The sequence below is a fragment of the Micropterus dolomieu genome, linkage group LG23 (assembly GCF_021292245.1).
Source record: "Micropterus dolomieu isolate WLL.071019.BEF.003 ecotype Adirondacks linkage group LG23, ASM2129224v1, whole genome shotgun sequence".
NCBI classification, from domain to species: Eukaryota; Metazoa; Chordata; class Actinopteri; order Centrarchiformes; family Centrarchidae; genus Micropterus; species Micropterus dolomieu.
In genome coordinates, this window is record NC_060172.1 from 1,018,365 (window position 1) to 1,024,796 (window position 6,432).

At 42.4% G+C, this 6,432-nt stretch overlaps 1 protein-coding gene across 14 annotated transcripts in view; it reads right to left on the reverse strand.

Annotated features, from left to right (window-relative positions):
• The window catches only part of mdm1 (Mdm1 nuclear protein), a 25,118-nt gene that overhangs the window by 16,445 nt on the left and 2,241 nt on the right, over positions 1–6,432 (reverse strand). The window lies entirely within an intron of this gene.

The following is a 6,432-nucleotide window of genomic DNA, read 5'->3' on the forward strand; positions in this document are numbered from 1 at the left end:
CAAAGGACTTCATCAGGGTGGAAAAGTGGAAGGTCTTAGACAGGCCAAGTCAATCACCTGACCTTAACCCAATAGAAAATGCATTTCACCTCCTTAAGAGGAGACTGACGGGAGAAACACCCCGAAACAAACAAGAACTGAAAGAAGCTGTGGTAAAAGCCTGGAATAGCATCACAAATGAAGAATGCAACAGGCTGGTTGATGTCGATGGGTCGCAGACTTGAGGCAGTTATTGCAAGCAAGGGTTATGCACTAAATATTAAATGTTATTTACTTTAAGATTATTTGTTCCTTTACTTTTGCTCACCTAAGAATACTGTGGTCTAATCCAAAGGGTGGTATGTCCTTTTACTTTTGGAGGGGCTGTAAGTACTATAAAGGCGCGCACACACACACACTCACTCTGCTGTATTGAACATTTTCACTAGTTTGTCTCCACTTTCCTGCACCCCCAAACAAACCCAAACCCCCCCCCCTCTCTATTTCTGTCCCTGGGCGCCCCTGTGGTCAGTGGCCCTCTGACCTCTGTTCAGGGCAGTAAATTACAGCCATTTAGCTAATGAAGCAAGTCATTAGAAGCTGATTGGGCCTGTGTGTGCAGCCTGTGCGTGTTTGTTTGGTCTAAGAGGAGCGTTTGCTCTGTGGCCAAGATAAACGAGGTCTCTGCGCGGTGTGTTTGTTCATTTGTGTGTGTGAGTGTGTGTCATTAGGTGCATGTGTGTGGCGTTCTGTATCTGTTGGCTGGGATGTGTGCTGTAGTCACCCAACATTTGATGCCCACTGGTTGAAAGCCAGAAAATTGTACTTTGTTACAAAGTGGCATTGCTGCACGGGTTCAGCCACCTACAATTGTCTGTATTCCACTCCAGATGCTGTATGCCAAGAAACCACAACATAAACACACACCAGGCATGGGTTTGAGTGCTTCTTTGAGAATCCACCCCTGCTTGCAGAGAAAAAGGCCTCACCATGTGGGTCATTTTGGTTTGTGTAGAAGCTATATTTCACTCTTGTTGAACAGTTACTTTGTGCCCTACATACCTGCTTTAGAAGTCAAAAGGTGCAGGTAAATTTCCAATATTATCTGTTCAGGAAATCTGCTGCCACTTCAGATTTTATTTTCTCTCCCTCTCTCTGAGGAGATAATTAGAAACTGGCAGAGATGCTGTGTGAAAAGTGTGATCCAAGGCACAACAAGATTTATTATTACCAGGCTCTCTGTTTTTACTGTTTGGAAAAGTTTTGATATGAGTATAAAATTGAAACTTTCAAACTAAATGTGATGTGACATGTGATAACCGTAGGTCCCCTAAGGACTCTTATTTCATTCTGCAGTGAAGGCTATTGAAAGGAGAATCCTTTAGTACTGCGGTCTGCATGGTACTGGTTAGCACCAGTTAAGCCTTGCACCATGTCCTCTCCTTTGTCTTTTGGAAAGCCCAGGCTTAGTTAGGGTGTCAGGGTATATCCTCACAAACACACTCGCACTCAAATGTTTAGTGTTTCCAAGCCGAGCTCCATTGTCCACTTACAGTGTAAATGTGTTTGTGTGTCATATTGCACACACATGGATTACAAAAGGCAGGTGACTAAACAGTTACTCAGCAGTCCATAGCCGCTCCAGTGCAGGGTTATATTACATGAATCAATAATGAGCTAATGATTGAGCATATTCTTTTTCATCTAACTCAAACTAACTCGTCAAACTAGAGACCTCGTGAAGTCCTCGTGCCTTTTTGCTGCTCATTTCTGACTTGTTCTAATATGTGTAAGATAAATCCCTTGTGTGAGTCTATTAGAAAATTTAATTATTTTGGTGTCCTCGTACTTGTTTTATCTCTATATTTTTATGAAGCCACTTAATGTATAGAATGTGTAAAATCTAAGATAAGTATTAAGCACCCTCCAAAATAAGAGCACTAATTAAATAATTGGCTTGGATAATTCTTAATTCACTGTGTGATTTTAAGTACCCTGCATAGCGTAATGCAGGCTAGTTAAATTCAGCCCATTTTTCAGAGGCTTAACATCATTTTAATTGATATAATCACACATTTCTTCCCCATTTAATGCCCTTTAAACACGGTGGCCCCTAAAAGAGTGATAAAAACAGTAGTTACTCATGCTTTGCAATCAGTTTACGAAGGACCCACAAATTCTTGAAATCTGTTTTTTCCTGCTCATAAACGCCCAGGCACCCAATCAAATCTGAGGATCTTGCATACATTCCACATTCCAGTTAACTATAAATCAACAAAGACACAGTCAGACAGTACAAATTGAAAAATGGACCGAAGCAAGCCTCTTAAAGTTAAAGATGGGGGGAGCAGGCCTTTTTGATAGAAGGGCAGTGGGAGGTGCAAGGGTTCCGTAGGATGTCAATTCAGAAGCTGTCCGTACAAACAAACATACTTGCACGCAATAAAGTGTTCTACTGGTCAGTTTATGGCAAAGATCAGCATATTGCTGTAAAGCTTTTTATGATGTTTCTGGACACACACGGGAAGCATGATGCAGAAAAATGAAAAAAGGATTTACATCGATGCCTCTGTATATGTTTTATATTTCTGTCCAAATATTATTGTGCCAGTCACTTCTACTATACTCTACAAGCTAGCCTTAGTGTTTTTTTCCTACATCTGTATGACTGAACCAGCTGTTTGCGCACTGATTTACGAGTGCAACATTATGAGATTTAATAACATAGCTTTGGGCTTTATGACCTTTTTGTGTGTGTGTTTCTGTCTACATTCAACTAACTGAGGTAACGTCATAGGCTACCTACTGCCAAACACCATTTACCACCTTCCAGCACATATTGAGCGAGATTTCTCAGAGATGACAATGAAAGTGATTGAGTGTGACAGAAGAGAGAACATCAGTTTTCTTATGCAATAGGGGGAGAGATTGACAGTAATCCTGTTTGGAAGAGTGAAAGCGACAGATTTGGGATTAGCTCAGCAGCAACTCTTTGGTTTCTAAAGTAACTCTTATACAGAGTTAGATATTTGAGCACATGTACAGTATATATGTCTCAATAAAACTGTCAACATGGAGAGTCTCTGTGGAAAGACGGCCTGTTACAACCTCCCAGTGCTCTGGCTTTAGTCCTAGTTATCAGAATATGTTGCAAGTCATCCCCTCCCTTCCCTGTAAATTGTAATACCGCTCATATTGCTTGAACCACCACAACTACTAGTGATGTCTCGCAGCGGCATTTGCAAAACATTGTTAAGACGAGAAACACCAGAACAAAGGTCAAGGTCAGGCAAGATGAATGGTAAATCCATAGACGCAGATGTCATGATTTAAGAAGTGATTTTGGAAGAGGTTCAGTATAGACACAGTAAAATCGCCGGTAAAGTGAATCTGTCATGGATTTGCAAATAATTTGAACATTCTGCTGTGCATGTCCGTCCGTCCGTGTGTGTGTGCGAGAGACAATGGAGCGGTTATGTGCAGAGCAGTTTACAAAGCATCAATAGGCCACCAACTGGGATAATAACAGATGAAAAAACAGCAGCCCAATCGCCATTTATTCACAAACGCTTGAGCAACTTCTGTTTTTACATTAATATTTCACCACTTGCATACTGATGTTGATTCATCTGTAATGTCAGAGATTGGAATGAAAAAATGTTTTTCCCATACATGGACAGCTGGGGGGTCCCAAAAGAAGGTGTATTGTGTGCAAATAGTGTTTCTCGATTCAGTGCCTTTTTCTTACTTGAATTTTTAAATGTTCTCTTCTTTTCCTTTCTCTCTCTGCTCTCCGCACCCAACCTACCTCTATTATTCATCCCCCTCTCTGTGTCCCTTTCTCCTCTCTTTTCTCCACCTCTCTGCACTCAGGTTCATCAGCCCTGCCTAGCAACATGGCCTACTTCGGAAGCTCCCAGGAGGAGGAGGACCTGGAGGAGGATGAGGAGGAGGAGGAGGAGGAGGTGGTGAAGAACGGCAGTGGGATCCACTCTCATGGTGGGGGAAGCAGCAGCCAAGCCTCTGCTTCGTCCTCCTGCCACTCGACACCCCGCAAGGGCAAGCTCCCCGCTAGGCAGCCACTCAATGGGCATGGTAAGGACGGGACTAGTGCGTAGAAATTAGCATTTAACAAACTTACCATATTTTTATAACTAACACACTACTTTTATCTTGACACACTCTCCGTTTTACAACAATATAGAGCAGGGGTGTCAAACTCACTTTCACCAAGGTCCACATAACACATAACATAATTTAACATAACATAATTTATCAATCAAAGATCAAACATTTCAAGTAAATAACAGAGAAATATCAAACATAAGCTCTTACAGTAACTTTTCACTTTTTCACAGTCCAGAGGTGCAGAACCATGGTAAAACAAATAATTGTGAGCTGCTAATAACATGAGGGACAGATGTAGCCTTTGATAAAACAAATAGTCCAGCTGCACACAGCCTTGCAGAGGGCATACATCCAACTAATGAGAGTTTGATTACCTGGGAAAATGCAGACGTATAGGCTACTGTAGCCTAAGCCTAGGTCACTCTACACGATTTTTAGCCCGATTTTCCGCTCGGCGACCGTTGGGCTGTGATCGTAAGTAAATCAGCGGTTGATCTGCAGTCAGCAACGCATCAAAATGGCTCCCCGACACATTTCTGACACATCACGGATGTCAGCCAGATATCTACCATGCCAAATATCTGGAAGAGTCGACCGACTCGACATCCACATCCAGCCAATGAGAGCAGGCAGCTACTTTTTCTCCGCAAAACACTTTTTACTCCCCCCCAGCTCTCTGTAGCTCAGATGATCCCTGCTACCTGCGTGTGCTAATCCATTCTTTCACCCATATTTTTTGTTTTTGTTATTGCTGTTTTTATAATAACAAACAACAGGTCTGTAGGTTCGCGTCATTTTCCGTTTTCTTGACAAAACATGGTTTGGTGACCAGTGTCAGGTGACACAGCCGCTGTCAACTCGTGTAGTGTGTGACCCCCTGTCACCGATCAGTCACGTAGTGTGAAGGCCACAACGACTGCAAGACTCCCATCACAAGACGGTAAGTTGTGTAGTGTGAACGGAAAACTACTGTAGTGGCCGGATTCGGCCCACGGAGGGGGTTCAGAGTTTGACACATGTGATATAGAGTATAGTTAACTCCTTTTCTACATATTCCCAGAGCTTGATGGGAAGTGCAGTCATTCATGAACAGGAGCACGTTTGTGGAAGAGACAGAATGTCTTCAGTTGGTCTAATGGGCCACAGAGATCCTGCCAGTGTTTACTGTCTGAGAAGGGGATGAGGAGGAAGATTTAACGGAGGAGAGAAAAAATAAATATCAAAGAGAAGATGTGCAGGGGTGTCGTGAAGGGGATAAAAGTGAGTGAAGATGAGAAAAAGAGGGTACTCTGGAGGGGAGTGATGAAGAGTGAGGTGAGGGGAGAGGAAAAAGTAGGAAAGTGAAGGATGATGCACCAGCAGAAAAACTAGAGAGGATTGGAAAGATCCAATTTGGGAAAAGATTCGGTGAGAGTGAAATAATGCAGCAGCAAAAGAGGAAAAACTTGGGCCAAACGGGTACCGAATGAGTCATGAGACAGGAGACCGAGTAGTAGTGCTCGTGCGGGTTTGTGTGCATGTGTGTGAACGTGAGCAGTTTCCTAAGTTTGCACTCCTGTTTTCTTCTGCAGAGACAGGGTAAGCCATTTGGGATAGGAGAGCAGCATATCAACGTTTTCCACCCCAATTAACACTTAACTCGCTAAGCCCTAACAAGGTGTTAATGCACGCACTGCAGCAGCTGGCCGGGGCCCTCGACGCGCGCGCGCGCAATGAAGTGACTGCATACGTACATCCCTTGGGGTACTTAGACATTTGGATGAATACACATACACACACTTGTGCACAACATTTAGGAATTGCCCATGGGAACCGGCTTACTCAGATTCCCAACACTGATGACTATAAAAACAAGTACAATAAAGTTTATTTATTTATTTTTTCTCTAATGTGTAGAAAAATAACACGGGCAAGAAATCTGACTACCACAAGGGCACAATGATAAATAATAAAAAATATATATATATATATACACACACACACACACACAGTGAGGAAAATAAGTATTTGAACACCTTGCTATTTTGCAAGTTCTCCCACTTAGAAATCATGGAGGGGTCTGAAATTGTCATCGTTGTCCACTGTGAGAGACATAATCTAAAAAAAAAAAATCCAGAAATCACAATGTATGATTTTTTAACTATTTATTTGTATGATACAGCTGCAAATAAGCATTTGAACACCTGAGAAAATCAAGGTTAATATTTGGTACAGTAGCCTTTGTTTGCAATTAGAGGTCAAACGTTTCCTGTAGTTTTTCACCAGGTTTGCACACACTGCAGGAGGGATTTTGGCCCACTCCTCCACACAGATCTTCTCTAGATC